The sequence below is a fragment of the Acinonyx jubatus genome, chromosome B3 (assembly GCF_027475565.1).
Source record: "Acinonyx jubatus isolate Ajub_Pintada_27869175 chromosome B3, VMU_Ajub_asm_v1.0, whole genome shotgun sequence".
NCBI lineage: Eukaryota > Metazoa > Chordata > Mammalia > Carnivora > Felidae > Acinonyx > Acinonyx jubatus.
The window spans coordinates 62130644-62146759 of NC_069386.1; the positions used below are offsets into that span (position 1 = coordinate 62130644).

At 36.6% G+C, this 16116-nt stretch overlaps 1 protein-coding gene across 3 annotated transcripts in view; it reads left to right on the forward strand.

Annotated features, from left to right (window-relative positions):
• The window catches only part of FSIP1 (fibrous sheath interacting protein 1), a 206485-nt gene that overhangs the window by 98205 nt on the left and 92164 nt on the right, over positions 1 to 16116 (forward strand). The gene's annotated exons all lie outside the window — the stretch shown is intronic.

The window sequence follows — 16116 nt, forward strand, 5'->3', positions numbered from 1 at the left end:
ATTTCAACTAAACAAAATGCCCATTACTCAGATTTCCCCTTTTGAGCTAAAGGTGCCACCCAGGTCTTGAGAAATTTACTAATTTTTTTGTGAGTGCTGCAGGGTCACAGCCTAGACCTATTTAAAAATGTCTTTTAAAATGGAAGGAGAAATGATGTGCATTCTACCCTGGGTGCTGGGTCACCTGGCATTTGCCATCATCTGCTGGGATTTGAAAAGTAATAGAGGTCACTGTTTATTGTATTTTATTTTTCTCATTTAGACACGTGTGTTAGCCACCTTACATGATGGAGGGGCAGAAAGGATTCTTGTTATACATGTGTAGAAGCTATTTATGACAGAAGAGAATGAAACTAAATTTATCCCAATTCTATATTGTCATATTGGAGTGATACACTGCCAAAGAGAGAGGGAGACAGAACATCAAATTACAATTAGTTTGGTGAGATAGTCTTAGATTACATACCAAAGCGTTATATGCAGAAAGTTACAGGAAGCATGTTTCATTAAAAATATGTTTTCTAAATTTGTTTTCTTTGTTAAAGTGAGACACTTGCGTTTTGAATCTTGTGGGAAAGCCCTGATAGATGGTGTAAGGATGAAAGAAATGGTGTGGACATGCCACCTAGTGGTCACATTGTCACGTCTGTATTTTCTTGCCAATGGCGATTTGAGTATCAGAGGTAGGTAGATTGCCTATAGTGCTGGGGTTTCTGGCAGAATCCTTTTCAGATACAGATGGAGAATTTAGTTAGCATAATGTTGTCCTTGATAGGACAATGTTTTTACTTCTGCTTTATGGTCACTAAAGCTGTTCTACTTCTAATTCATTCTTTGAAATTAATTTTATTAGCTGGATGTTTTTTGCTATCCTTTTTGCTAATTTTGTCAGCAAAGATTTGAATTGAACTTAAAAATCCTAGCTTAGTAGTTTACCATTTCATTGAAATGAGCTCACATGTAAATATACAGAAGACATGCACAGTATCGGGAGTGTATTGTGGGACCTCACTAAATTTTGGATGATGGCGCAGTGAATTTCATTAAAAGCCTTTCTTGTTCTTTTAAGCTAAGTTTTTCTTTAGTAGGATAGTGTTGAAGAAAAAGATCAATGGGAAAACTCATCTGAGAAAAAAAATTTTTGTTTCAGATGAGCTATGTTCAGCAAGCACATACTTCATTAGAACCATAGATAGCTGACTGTAATCATTTCTTAATCCTTAAACCACATGTAATCCAGAACTGTGTCAAATATTGAGGTTTTCCAAAACAAACTTAGTGAGAGATATTAAGAAGGATCAAGGAGTGCCTGGGTGGCTCAGTGGGTTAAGCAACTGAATTTAGCTGCTGCCAGGATCTCACAGTTGGTGAGTCTGAGCCCCACATTGGGTTCTGTACTGTCAGTGTGGAGCCAGCTTCACATCCTTTCTCTCTCTCTGCCCCTTCCCTGTTTGTGGTCTCTCTCCTCTCTCTTGAAAATAAAATAAACATTAAAAAATGATTAAAATTCCCAGAGGGAATTGGGGAGTTTATGTCCTCAGTGACAAGAAATCTTTGAAGGCTCCTCTGTGTGTGTGTGTGTGTTTAGGGGACATGGGTGGGGGAAAACATTGGTAGTAAAGGACTTAAACTAGGTTATAAAATAAATTTCCCTAGGAGGATTTTTACTAGTATTATTTTGGGGTTCATTATGGGCAATGTTTACATAAAGAACCTTTTTTTAAAGTTTATTTATTTATTTTGAGAGAGAGAAAGAGCATGAGTGGGGAAGGGGCAGAGAGATAGGGAGAGAAAGAGAATCCCAAGCAGGTTCCATGGGCAGTCAGTGTGCAGAGCCTGATGTGGGGCTTGAACCCACAAAACTGTGAGATCATGACTTGAGCCAAAATCAAGAGTCAGTCACTTAAATGACTGAGCCACCCAAGCGCCCCTTCATAAAGAATCTTAACGTCTGATTAAGTACTAACATTTTGTCATCTCTCTCTCTCTCTCTCTCTCTCTCTCTCTCTCTCACACACACACGCACACACACACACATTTTTATATATGTATGTATGTGTGTGTATATGTGTGTGTGTGTGTGTGTGTGTATATAATGTGTATTATATATATTTATATATATATATTGTCCAGGGAATTCTCATGGTGGAATTAAATAAAACATAAAGAAACTACAGGAGATCTCTTTAGAACGATGCAGACTTTAGCTAAAAATTTTCCCTAAAGATGTTCTCTGAATTTGCAAGAGCCTGCATAACACATTAATCATTTAGATTGTAAAGTGTCTATTTTCATGCCCAATACTGTGCTAGGTGATAGTTGCTGAGAAGAATACAAAAATATGTATTGTGGAGGCTGGGTTCTCAAGATCCTTGTAAGAGGCACTGTTGAGACAAGTATGGAGCCAACTTGCCTATGTTGAGTTCTCTGCTCTGTTTCTTACTAGTTGTATGACCTTAGAGAAGTTACCTGACCTCTCTATGCCTTAGTTTCTTCATCTGTGAGTGCAGATAAGGATAACTGATCTCGCAGGGTTGAATGTACAGTGTTTAGGACAGTATTTGGATATATGGTGAGGACTCAATCCAGGGTAGGTATTTTCATTCTCATCATCTGATGAGAAAGCCAGAGCTCAGACACCATACATAAGAGGACAGTTCAACACTGTATTTTATTTACTAAAAAATTGTTGAGATCGTTTACTATAAGGGTTCACAAAACAGAAAACTAGTGTGGGCTGGGATATTTTGGAAGGGAAGGAATGTGGGATGGATCTGGATTTTGAACATTTCAAGAAAGATTTTCAGCCAGTTTCCCCTATTTGGATTTCACTTAAGGAAAATAATTCATTGTGATTCTTGGTGCTATGTGCTTCTACAGGGCTGAAGTTGACCCTTTGTTTGCTTACCATTTGTTTTTCATTCAGCAACAATTTATGGACTGTGTCCTATGTCCTGTGTGCCAGGTATTGTGTTTGGCATGAAGGATACAATGGTGAGTGAGGCAGACAGGAATCACAGCCAGAATTTCTGTTCTCCAACTTTTGAATAATGTTGCCCATACACCTTAATGTCCTCTCTGAATCACGTTTGGTTTATTTTTTAGATTATTATTATTATTATTTAGTTGTTTTTTAGTTTATTATTATTTTTTAATTTAGTTTATTTTAAAAAATGATTTAGGATGGAAAGTTCAAACACAAACAACAATGTAGTCAGAAGAGTGTAATGAAAACTTAGGTACCTGTCACCCATCTTTAGCTTCAACAGTTATCAAGGTCATGTCTCCCTTCCTGACCCTATCCCACTTGGAGTTATTTTAAAGCATACCTAAGACATCAGGTCATTTCACCCATAAATACTTTAGTGTGAGAATCTGTAATTGATAAGGAATTTTTAGAAATATAATCACCATGCCATTATCCACCTAACAAAATTAACAGTAATTTCTTAAGCTTAAATGATCTCAAATGTGTCTTTAAAGGTGTTTGATTTTTAATTAACATACAGAAAAATGACTTTTTTTTCCCCGCATAAGGTTCTATGAATTTTGTTATGTTGTATCTTCCAGTCTATCAACTTGATCTGCCTTTATGTTTATTTTGGTCTTTTTAAAAAGATTCTTTCAGCAGGATTTTGTAGTCTTTAACATACAGATCCTGTACATATTTTAGATTCATACTTAAGTATTAAATCTTTTGGAAGTTTTGTGAGTGACATGATGTTGGTTTCTAATTGTGCATTGCTAGAGTATATAGGAATAGGATTAATTTTTATATGTTGACTCGTCCTGTTATTGCTAAAATCACTTCTTTGTTCCAGGAGCTTTTTTTCCCCCCCTCTCCTGATTCCTTGGGATTTTCTCCATAGCCATTCATGTTGTGTGTGGGTAGGATTAGCTTTATTTCTTTATTGCAAATTTGTATGCCTTTTATTTCTTTTCCTTGCCTCTTTTCTTATACTGGCTAGAACTTCCCATACAATGTCAAATAGGGGTAATGAGAGTGGATATTTTGGCTTTGTTTCTGATCTTGGGAGGGAACCATTCAATCTTTCACCATTAAGTATGATGTTAGCTGCAGGTTTTATCAGGTTGAAGAAGTTCCCTATGTTGCTGAGTTTTTATCGTGAACAAATGCTGAATTTTGTCAAATGCTTTTCTGCATCAGTCGATAGGATCATATACATATTTTCCCCTTTGGACTGCTAATCTGGTAGATTACACTGATTTTTGCATATTCAACTAGTCTTGCATTCCTTTGATAAACCCCACTTGGTTGTGGTTTATCTAAGGTTTTGAAGTTCCAACTGGAAACATGTACTAAAGGAACAACTAGCAGCTTATATAGACTTGTGTTTGGGATGTGTTGGAAATCATTTGGCTCATTTGACTGTTAACCATCCCATTAGCTTCTGCTGACCTGTTCTCCAAGAACCCACTCAGACCAACCAGGCCTCTGCTGCCGATTTACTTTGCCTCCACCCCCTCCTATCTAGTTATATCTACTATCTACTTACACTTAGTTTCATTCTTTTTCATCCCCTAATCGTGGACCAGGATTAATTTTTATACGTTGACTCATCCCGTTATTGCTAAAATCACTTCTTTGTTCCAGGAGTTTTTTCCCCCCTCATTTCCAAATGTCGGAGTTACTTCTGACTATCTCCTTCCTCCATTTGTGCTTGACATTGAATTTATAGCAGGAGAGTTGGGGATACATTGTTTTTTAAGAAACAAATACTCACTTCAATACATCTGTGATTACAGTGCTGAACTTTAAATGATATTAAATAATTGGTTTCACAAATTTTGTCCTTTCATGAGGCATGAAAAGGAAAAACTATGGATGTCTTGTCATATGTACTCTTCTAAGATCTGATTTTAAATTGCAATTTCAGGGGGAAGGTAATGGAAATAAACTGGAGAGTAATATAAATGTTTGCATGTGGTTAACATAATTCGCTTGCCTCCCCAGAGGCTAAATTCCAAAGAATTTGTTTCTGTATTCTTGAGACTGAAGACACAACGGTACAGAGATGCCTGTGAAAGCAGGCCCTCATCCGGGGAGCCTCAGCAGGCATGGCCACCCCACTCACCCCCTTGCTGGGGAGCAGTGAGAATACCATGGCTTGTGGCGTGAGCTCAGAGTGCTGCTTTCTGTTAAAACATAGTCTCAGTTTCTTTGAGCAACCCATTAATAGATGTCAAGTTCACATTATAGGTTTTAGTTCCCAAGCAGTGTTAAAAGCAAATGTGTGGGGTTTTATATTTCCAGCTGCCTTTTTTTTTTTCAAAGTAAAATATGTGGGTTTTGGTTTTCAGCAGGCCACATTTCTCCTAATAAAAACAGTTGGAACAAAATGTGTTTTATAAGCCTATAAAAATGTCAGACCATAATGATTTTAGTGCTGCATATTTAAAAATGGGTCACTAATATTTAGGATATTAGCATCTGCAAGGAAAGTAAATTATGGAAAGTAAATTACACTATATCATTTATATAAAGGAGAAGGTGGTTGGAAACTGGTCCGGGAACTGTATCGGGACCATTTTATTTCAGCTTCTGTGTAATGTGCATGTCTTTCAGCTTTAAGTTATTCAAATTTTGGCCTTAAAATTATTGAACTTCTGTATTTGAAAATGGGCCCCAAAGTTCAAGAATCTTTCATGAGTTTGGAGACACAATTCATTATGTGAAAAAGTACCTTCCTGCTGTGGACTTGCCAGAGAGGCATCTCAGTGGGTTCTGGTGCCAAAATGAGTTGTGCTTCCTTCTAATGGCTCACTTTCTATGATCTGATTGACATTCTGAGCACCTTTTTGCCCTGTCTTCTAGGAAGCTCAGAAAAAACCTTTTAGCCCATCTCTAGCCCATACATTTTGTACATTTATCACACCTCTGTAATTCTTTTCATGTGATCTCTTTTACCTTTATATTTTTTCTGCCTAATTTTTCTCACTTAACTTTCTTCCCATGTTACCCTATAGTTAGTGTTGTAGGCTGCTGTATATCCATGTTAGTATAATATGGCTGAAAATTGATTTTTAAAAATCTGAGTTTGTTTTTCTTAGAACATTTCATCCACCTCGTTACATTTCTCTAGCACTTTGGCACTTTTTCTTTGTAACTGACAATTACAAATTTTTATTTTTATTTGTTTAATTTTCATTTTAATTAAAAAAATTTTTTTAATGTTTATTTAGTTTTGAGAGACAGAGAGAGAGACAGAGCATGAGCAGGGGAGGGGCAGAGAGAGAGGAAGACACAGACTCCAAAGCAGGCTCCAGGTTCTGAGCTGTCAGCACAGAGCCAGATGCAGGGCTCGAACTCACAAACTGTGATATCATGACCTGAGCCAAAGTCGGACGCTTAACCAACTGAGCCACCTAGGCACGGCTTCAATTACACATTTTTAAATTTCCAAACAGGAAAATTCCTGGGATGTGTTTTAAAAAAATCTTTACCGCCCTGCCAATATCATTATTATACTATGTGTTAACTAACTTGGATTTAAATAAAATTTAAAAATTTAAAAAATCTTTACTGCCTTTTCAGATAATAAAAGTAATGCTAGCTGGTTATAAAAAACATTATAAGATGTTCAAACATTATAAAAATATATAAGGCAGAAAATAAAGGTCCTCCATAATGTCCTGTTTTCTAAACATACAAACAAAAAACTACTCCCAAACCAAAAACCAAAAAAACTCTTAACTATTTGGTGTATAGTTTTGTCTTTCCAGTTTTGTTGAGAAATTATTGACATGCATTTTACTGTATAAGTTCACCGTGTGCGTCATGATTTACATACAGAGTGAAATTATTACCATACTGGGTTCATCTAACATTCATTTTCTCATATAGATACAATAAAAAGAAAAGAAAGGAGAAAAAAGTAAATCACAAAAAAATTCTCGAGATGGGAATTCTTAGGGTTTACTTTCTTAATGACTCTCCTATAGATCGTACAACAGTGTTAGCTACGGTGATCATGTTGTACATTACATCCCATTATGTATCTTACAGCTGGAAGTTTGTACCTTTTGACCACCTTCCTTCAGTTTCCCCTCTCCACCCCCACCTCTGGTAACCACAAATCTGATCTCTTTTTCTATGAGTTGGTTGTTATTGTTTTAGATTCTATGTGTGAGATCATACAATATTTGTCTTTCTCTGACTTATTTCTCTTAGCATAATGCCCTCAAAGTCCATCCATGTTGTTGCAAATGGTAGGATTTCCTCATTTTTTATGACTGAGTAATATTACATTAATATATAATATATATATATACATATTCCAATGCATATCTATTCTATCAACTTATGTATACAACATACATTTATCCATTCATCCATTGACAGACACTTGGACACTTAGGTTGTTTCCATGTTTTGACTACTGTAAATATTGCTGCTATGAACATGGATTGCAGATATCTTTTCGAGTTAGTGTTTTCATTACTATATTCTCAGAAGTAGCATTGCTGGATCGTAAGATAGTGCCATTTTTAATGTTTTGAGATTCCTCCATACTGTTTTCCATAATGGCTTCACCAATTTATGATCCTACCAAGAGGGTACAGGAGTTCCCTTTCCTCCACATCCATACTAGCATTTATTATCTCCTGTCTTTTTGATGCTAGCCCTTCTAATAGGCTGAGGTAACTCCACTGTGGTCATTGTGGTTTTAATTTGCATTTCCCTAATGATCTGTGATGTTGAGCATCTTTTCATGTGCCTGTTGGTCTTATGTATATTTTCTTTGGAGAAATGTCTATTCTCCAAAATGCCCATTTTTATATGGGGTTATTTGGTGGTCTGATATTGAGTTGTATGAGTTCTTTGTATGTTTTGGATATTAGCCCCTTATCGGATATATGGCTTGCAAATGTTTTTTTTTTTTTCTCATTCTACAGATTGTCTTTTTATTTTGTTGATGATTGATCTCTTTTGCTGTGTGGAAGCTTTTTAGTCTGATGTAGTCCAACTTTTTTTTTTTTATTCTGTTGCTTGTGCTTTTTAAGTATCATATTAAAAAAAATCGTTGCCAGGACCAATGAGAGTATTATAGAGTTTTGTTTCTGCATAGTCTTGAAGATATGCCAGTCAAATTTGAGGGACAAACTCAGTGTGCTTGAGATGCTTTGTAGGAGGGGACCATGGTTGCTCTGGATATCAGACAAATGGAATTTAGAGGGCAGAGGGTGGTAGTTCAGAGTCTGGCCATGGCACCAGCGTCACATAGGCCTGTGTCCAAGCCCTGGTAGCTGAGTGACTTCAGACAAGCTGCCTCTCCTCCATAAGCTGTCTCTCCTCCATAAGTACTCCATAAGTGCTTTAAAGTACTATTTTGAGTGAGTGAGAGATTATGTAAAGCACTTAGCACAGTGTCTGATATGTAATAAATGCTAAATAAATGTTAGCTGTTATATTATTTTGACTGATTGATGGCTGTTTATTTATTTAGTTATATTTTTTATTTAAATCCAAGTCAGTTAACATATGGTGTAATAATGATTTCAGGAATAGAATTTAGTGGATGGCTATTTATAGAGAAACCCTGAAGAATCATGGTGCAAACAAGATAGAGTTTATTTCTCTGCCACACGTGTGTCTAGATGGAAGGTCCAGGGCTGACTATCATTCCATAGTTATCAGAGACCCAGGTTCTTTGTACCTTGATGCTCACCTGGTTTCCAGCCCCTGGTCTAAGATGCCTGCTGTTCCTGTCACCATCGCAACCATGTTCAAGCCAGGGGGAAGGTCATAACTCAGAATTTGCATATAGCTTCTATACTCACAACCGACTGGCCCAAACTTAGTTATATGGCCATTCCTAGCAGCAAGAGAGGTTGGGAAATGAGTCTTTAGTTGAGTGGCTATATGGCCAACTAAAAACACTGATACTATGTCAAAGTCTTTGAGAGGCAACTTGCGGTCCCTGTCACGGCAGCTACAGCACTGTCTCTGAGGGAAGGCAGGTGTCCTGCATATGTCCTCTTTAAGAGCTGGCTCCTGCCCTGTTGTATGTGTATTTATCAAACACCCTTGTCAACTTGTCAACTGGTTTATATTTTTATCTTTTGCTAATTCTTTGTCAACTTGTTTATGTTTTTATCTTTTGCTAATTCTTTGGGATAGTGATGTCAGATGTTTACTAGCTTTTCTATAAAGAACTGTTTCCTTTTATACTAAAATTACTTTTTTTATGCTTTAAGACTACCCTGATGATGTAAGGTTCTGGGCTTCATTCTTAAAATTTCCCCACTTCTCTGTTTGAAGAAGTACACTTCAGGGGCACCTGGGTGGTTCAGTCATTGAGCGTCTGACTTCGGCTCAGGTCATGATCTCATAGCTCATGAGTTCGAGCCCCACATCAGACTCTGTGCTGACAGCTCAGCCTGGAGCCTGCTTTAGATTCTGTGTCTCCCTCTCTCTGCCCCTCTCCCACTTGCTCTGTCTCTCTCTCAAAAATAAATGGAAATATTAAAAAACAGTAAAAAAAAAAAAAAGAAGAAGTACATTTCATTCATTTAAATTAGTCTAGTACCTAGGGAGCTTGCTTAAGAGTTTTAGTCTTTCAGATTATTGTGGTATAGACTTCACTTACATGATTGTAAACATTCAGGTGGGTGCTGAAAGATTCAGAGCTGGAAAAGCCGAACATTTATTATGACAAATAATAGCTTTGGTACCTTGTGGCTATTACAAATATTAATGTTAAAATTTGTACCCGTGACAAATGGAAAATTATGTAGCCAGGGAAACACGTGTGATGACATTGTTGGGTTAATCCTTTTAATAGATTAATATTTCTTAGCACTGGCTAATCATTAAAATGCTTTAACATAAATATTCTTCTTGGTATCTCTGCTTTTCTTGTATATGGTGGTAAAGTAGCCTGTTCAACTGGGTTATCTTTGTACCAAGCTCTGTGTCATCTCAGATATAGAAGAGCTCTTATTTAAAAAAATTTTTTTTAACATTTTATTTTATTATTGAGAGACAGAGACAGAGTATGAGCATGAGAGGGGCAGAGAGGGGGTGACACAGAGTCTGAAGCAGGCTCCAGGCTCTGAGCTGTTAGTACACGGCCCCATGAGGGGCTCAAACCCACAAACTGTGAGCTCATGACCTGAGATGAAGTCAGACACTTAACTGACTGTGCCACCCAGGCGCCCCAGAAGAGCTCTTATTTTAAAATTAGATTTCATGGAGGCACCTGGATAGCTCAGTCTTGGTTTTGTCTCAGGTCATGATCTCACGTTTTGTGAGATCAGGCCCCATGTCAGGAGCAGAGCCTGCTTGGGATTCTCTCTCTCCCCCTCCCTCTGTGCCTCCCCTGCGCTCTCTCTCTCTCTCTCTCTCAAAATAAACTTAAAACAAAACAACAAAAAAAAGGAAATTAGATTTCATGGTTGTCCCAACTGAATAGTAGCTGAGACTGACCAAAATTTGGGTGTTACTTGGGTTGGAGGTTCTTTTTTCCATATCAGTTTGGCGGGGGAACAGTTCAGAAAAATGTACAAGGCTGTGTGATATTTGTCCTGATCTGTTTGGTTTCTAAAGCTTGATTGAATATATTCAGGGGTCCTGGTTACTTAGTTTTTAGCCTACCTGGACTCCCAGGCTCTTGCAATAATTATACTGAACTCTTCTCCATCTATCTTTCTTTCTTTCTTTCTTTCTTTCTTTCTTTCTTTCTTTCTTCTTTTTAAAATTTTTTTTAATTTTTTTTAATTTTTGAGAAAGAGAGAGAGAGACAGAGACAGAGTATGAGTGGGGGAGGGGCAGAGAGAGGGAGACACAGAAGCTGAAGCAGGCTCCAGGCTCTGAGCTGTCAGCACAGAGCCTGACCCGGGGCTCAAACCCACAACCTGCAAGATCATGACCTGAGCCAAAGGTGGATGCCCAACCGACTGAACCACTCAGGTGCCCCTCTTTTCCATCTTTCTTAAAATCCAGTGTTGGCTGTCTGAGTGTGGAACCTCCTAAAATGTCATGAGAATCTACTGAGCTTGTTTTAACTAACAAGAAGAGAAACAGATTCAAAGACAGAGTAACCAGCCGAGGACGCCGGCTTAAGAAGGGACCTGCACATATGGATAGCCTAACACTCTTGCTTTTGAATTTTTCTGAGACCTTTATAAAAGTGGGCACGATCCCTAAATTAAGGAAAAAAAAAAAAAAATACAACGACAACAGAACATATCCGAAGAATTAAAAAACCTAAAAGCATGTCAGTGAACTTAGTCTCCACTGTTTCATTTTAGCAGGCTTTGTGGCTTGGTATGGACAGAGGATAGAGGGAGGCCGACTCAGCCATGTGATTTCAGATTGCCTTCCTGTGGGGTTACAGCGTTTCCACTGCATTTGTCCACAGTTCGCATATTGTCATTGACTTTAGGTAGCAATAACATAAAACACTATTAAAAGAGGAAAATCCCACACCCTTGATAAGACTTGGTAGCTGAATTTATATTTTTAGAAAGCAAAGCTTGGAAACAACTGTATTTATTATTTTAAAAGATTTTCGAGCGTTTTTGTAAAGTGTGCATCTGTTATCATTACTCTAAATATGAATTCTTCTATATTTCAAACAAAGTATTCACTGATATTTACCTTTCCGATGAGATATTTTATGTGTGTGACTATTTTTAAAGCATGTGCTCATTTGGGTGGAGCTGCTCTTGTGGTGTTTAACCTGTATTTACATATTTTCCTCTTCCTTATGAATGTCTTGTTTCTGACTTTTTAAGACTAAATCCCAAATGCTTCATTTTGGTGATTATTGGATAGCTTACAGATAGAACACACACAAGAAAGAGTGTGTTTATTATTAGCTAAATTATTTATTTTTCATTTACTAAGTATAGCTTTAGTTACTTTTGTAAGTTTTTAAATATATGGACTGCTAAGTTGTATTTATTAGCAAAATGTGTTAACTACTTTTAGCATTTTGGTGTATTCTCTTTCTACAAGTTCTTTTTCTGTATATACAAGTGTACCCATGCATACCTTTGCAATAAATTAGAATCTAGGTGTATATAGATATATATACACATTATTTAGGTTGTACATATAGTGTTATCTTATGAAAATACCCCTTGTCAATAATTACACTTTGTGAATATGCTTTTAAATAACTACCTAATACTATATTACATTGTGTGATACACCACATTTTACCAATTTCCTTGTTGTTGGACACTTAGATTTTGTGTTACTAGAAAGAATGTTGAGACAAACATTCTTATATATTTCTCTTTCTGTCTTTGATAATTTCCTTAGGATGAATTCCTAGGAGTAGAATTACTGGTCTGAAGGAGTGTGAAAAAATTTTAAAGGTTCTTGATACATAATGCCAAGTTCATTCACCCAGTCAAAAATGTTTCCCTAAGCACCATGGATATAGCAAGGAAGAAGACAGTCCTTGCTCTCAATTCATAGTCTAGTTGGGGGAGAGATATATGTATGATTAAACTCAGGTTCATGCTTTACAGAAAGGCTGTGTTAATTTGCATGTCACTGACATTGTCAATGTATGCAAGAAGTTTTGGAATGTGTATATGTGTTCTTTGGAATTAGGGTGTCATAGAATACTTTATAGGAAATAAAAGTATTTGTGTTTTGGTTACTGCATATCATGAATCACATACCAAATAATTTTTGACACTATCAATTTAGAAAACCTAACCCATTTCAATATCCCCATTTCTGTCACAAAGCATTGATCTACATTTGTAGAGTATTCTCATTTCCGTACTTTTATGGGGGCTTTCCTACTGTATTCTCCCAGTCTCTTGATACTTTCTGCCACTGATGAATAGCACACCACTCTGACACATGGAAGGGTTGATAAAAAATACTAAATGCACAGTGCTTAAAACTATCTTATCAGTATTCTGTTTTCCTTTTCAAAGGAGAAAGACCCTTATTTTATGTATAGTCTTTATAAGTGTGGATAAGGCATATAAGAGTGGAATCTAAATATCTATGGTAATAACAACTCATGGTAATGCTATTACATTTAATTTGCAGATTCTCCAATACCTATTAAGCACTGGTTTAATATTCAGGACACAAATAGCAGTTTTCAGGACAGCAGGTTAATCTGTTGTATTCATATAGCTAATATATTACATATCTGGCAATGAAAAGCAATTATTTGTCATCAGAACAGACTAATGACATTAAGGTGCGTAAAAAAAAAAAAAAGAAAAGAAAAAAAGCCCACATTTTTAGTCTGCCTGAAAGTTAGTGGGAGGGCGAATGTGGCTTTCATGGAGCACTGAGCTGCATTTTTATGTGCAGAACGCTCAGTCCTTGGGAATAATTATTCTATTCACTGCTCGATAGGTTTCCCACATGTGAAAGCTGCCAAGCTTCTCTGGCTTCTAATTTAGGAGCTAAAAAGATTTCCTTACCGGACTTAAAAGTGATCTTTAGGCAAATGTATGGCCTTCCCTCTTCACTCAAAACTGGCTACAGATAGGCACTGTATATACAAGTAGCCTTGCCAAGTATGGCGAGATAAATTATGTGACCGAGCTGTTTTCCAAAACATGCCTTTTCACAATAAAATACCATATTTTTCTGGTTTACTTGAGTTATTAGTATGATCTCCATACTCAAATGAGCAAGCCAACTATGCCTAATAAGTGATGAGAGATGGTGTAATGTCTGCCACTGTATACTTTCAGTTTTATCCATTTGTATTTCATTTGATTTTGATGAAGTGTATGATTTTTTAATTTACCAAATGAAATAAATGGAGTGGTTTGCATATTATGCCATGGGAATTCTGAAGACTTGTATGTCTAGGATGAGTTTTTAGAGAGGTAGAGGTTTCAGTTTGTGGACGTGGAAAAATGTGGATGCCTGGTTCAATACATCCTTGAATTTTATATTTGATAGAAGGGTATCATAGCATTGGTAATTTTTTGGCGCTTAATTCTTCAGTCAGTATCACGTTGCCAAGGTCTATCTATATTTTTGCGTGCATCAATGGTGCACTCTTTTTGCAGGCAACGTACTATTCCATAGTGGGAATATACCTAAATTTATTTACATATTTTCTTGTATATAGACATGTGGGTTATTTCCAGCCTTTTGTTATTGTGAATGCTGTTGCCGTGGACATTCTTGTATGTGTTGTGTGTTTTACATGTGTAAGAGTTCCTCTGGTTTCTACTTTGGAGTAGAATTGATGGGTCATAGAGTGTCTGAATGTTCAGTTTTATAAGATAATGCAATCCTGTCTTCCAAAGCAGTTGTACCTAAGTTTACATTCCTACCAGAAACACTTTGGAAGTCTTGTCGTCCATATTCTCTAAACACTTGATGCTATCGGACTTCTGAATGTTGCTAATTATGTGGGTTTAGAAGGGTCTTCATTTGTATTTTGCTGATCACTAACGAGGTTAAATATTTATTCAATACTTATTGCCACATGTATTCCTTCTTTTAAAAAAGGCCTGTTCATGTTTTTGGCCTAGTTTTAAAAATCGCATTGATTCAGCTTTTCTTATTAGTATAGGAATTTTTTAAAAAATATATGTTCTTGATACTAATCCTCTGGAAACTTTATGGATAGGAGATATCCTCTCCTGGTTTGCAACTTCTTCCACTTTTTCTAGGGTAACTTTTAACGATTGGATGTCCTTGCTTTTTAACAGAGTCAAATTCGTGAATATTTTATAATGAACTCTTTTAAAGAAAACCTTCCCTGTCAAGATCAGAAGGAATTAGAAAATATACTCCTCACTAAAATTTTTATAGTTTTGCTTCCAGTGTCTTAAGTTCTGATCCATCTGGAATTAGGTTTTGTATGATGTGAAATAAAGGTTCAGTTTTCATTTTTATCATATAATTCACCACCTCTGTCATATATTAAGGTCATATATGTGCTTGGGATTTTTTCTGAGCTTTCTTCTGTTCCATGCGTCAGTACGTCTATCCCTGCCCTGAGTCATAGTCAGTCAGCTTTGTAAGTGGTCCTAATATCTGATAGTGCACAGCTCCCCTCCTGGCTCTTCTTTTTCAGGAAGACTTGCCTTTTCTTTGCTTCTCTGTGTGAACTTACAAATCAGCTTCTTAAGTTCCATAAACAGTTCTCTTAGGATTTTGATTAGCATTGTATTGAATTGGAAAGAATGTCATCTTTATGAGATTAGGTGTTCCTTAGGAACCTGATATATCTCTCAATTTATTTAGGTATTCTTTAGTGTCTTTTAATAAAGTGTAAATATTCACATGTTTGAATCTTGCATCTTTTTTTTTTTTTAATGTTTATTCATTTTTGAGAGACAGAGAGACAGGGTCTGAGTGGGGAAGGGGCAGAGAGAGGGAGACTCAGAATCTGAAGCAGGCTTCCAGGCTCTGTGCTGTCAGCATACAGCCTGACGGGGGACTTGAACCCACGAACTGTGAGATCATGACCTGGGCCAAACTCAGATGCTTAACCGACTGAGCCACCCGGGTGCCCCGAATCTTCCATCTATTTAAAAAAATATTTATTCCTAGTTGCTTGATATTTTTAATGCGATTATACATCATGTCTTGTAAATCATGTATTCTAGCTGCTTATTCCTGGTGTATAGAAATGTGATTGGTTTTTGTATATGGATCTTATATCCAGCTATCTTGCTAAACTCTCTTTTTAAAACATTTTTATTTTAAATGTTATTTTACATTTAAAATTGAAAATTTATTTTAAATTTTATTTTAAAATGTTTATTTATTTTTGAGAGAGACAGAGTGTGAAGCTGGGGAGGGGCAGAGGGAGAGGGAGACAGAATCTGAAGCAAGTTCCATGCTCTGAGCTGTCAGCACAGAGCCTGATGTGGGGCTCAAACTCACAGACCATGAGATCATGACCTGAGCTGAAGTCTGAAGCTTAACCGACTGAGCTCCCAGGTGCCCCTCTTTTTAAAAAAATAATAACTTATTTGTGGATTCTTTTGGGCTTTCTATGTGTATAATCATCATTGACGTTTTTATTTTCTTCTTTTCCATTATTTTTGCCTTTTTTTCTTGGACTGTTAAGAACTTCATGACAGTGTTGAATAGAACTGATGATAATGGGCGTTCTTGTTCTTGTTCTTTTTTTTTTA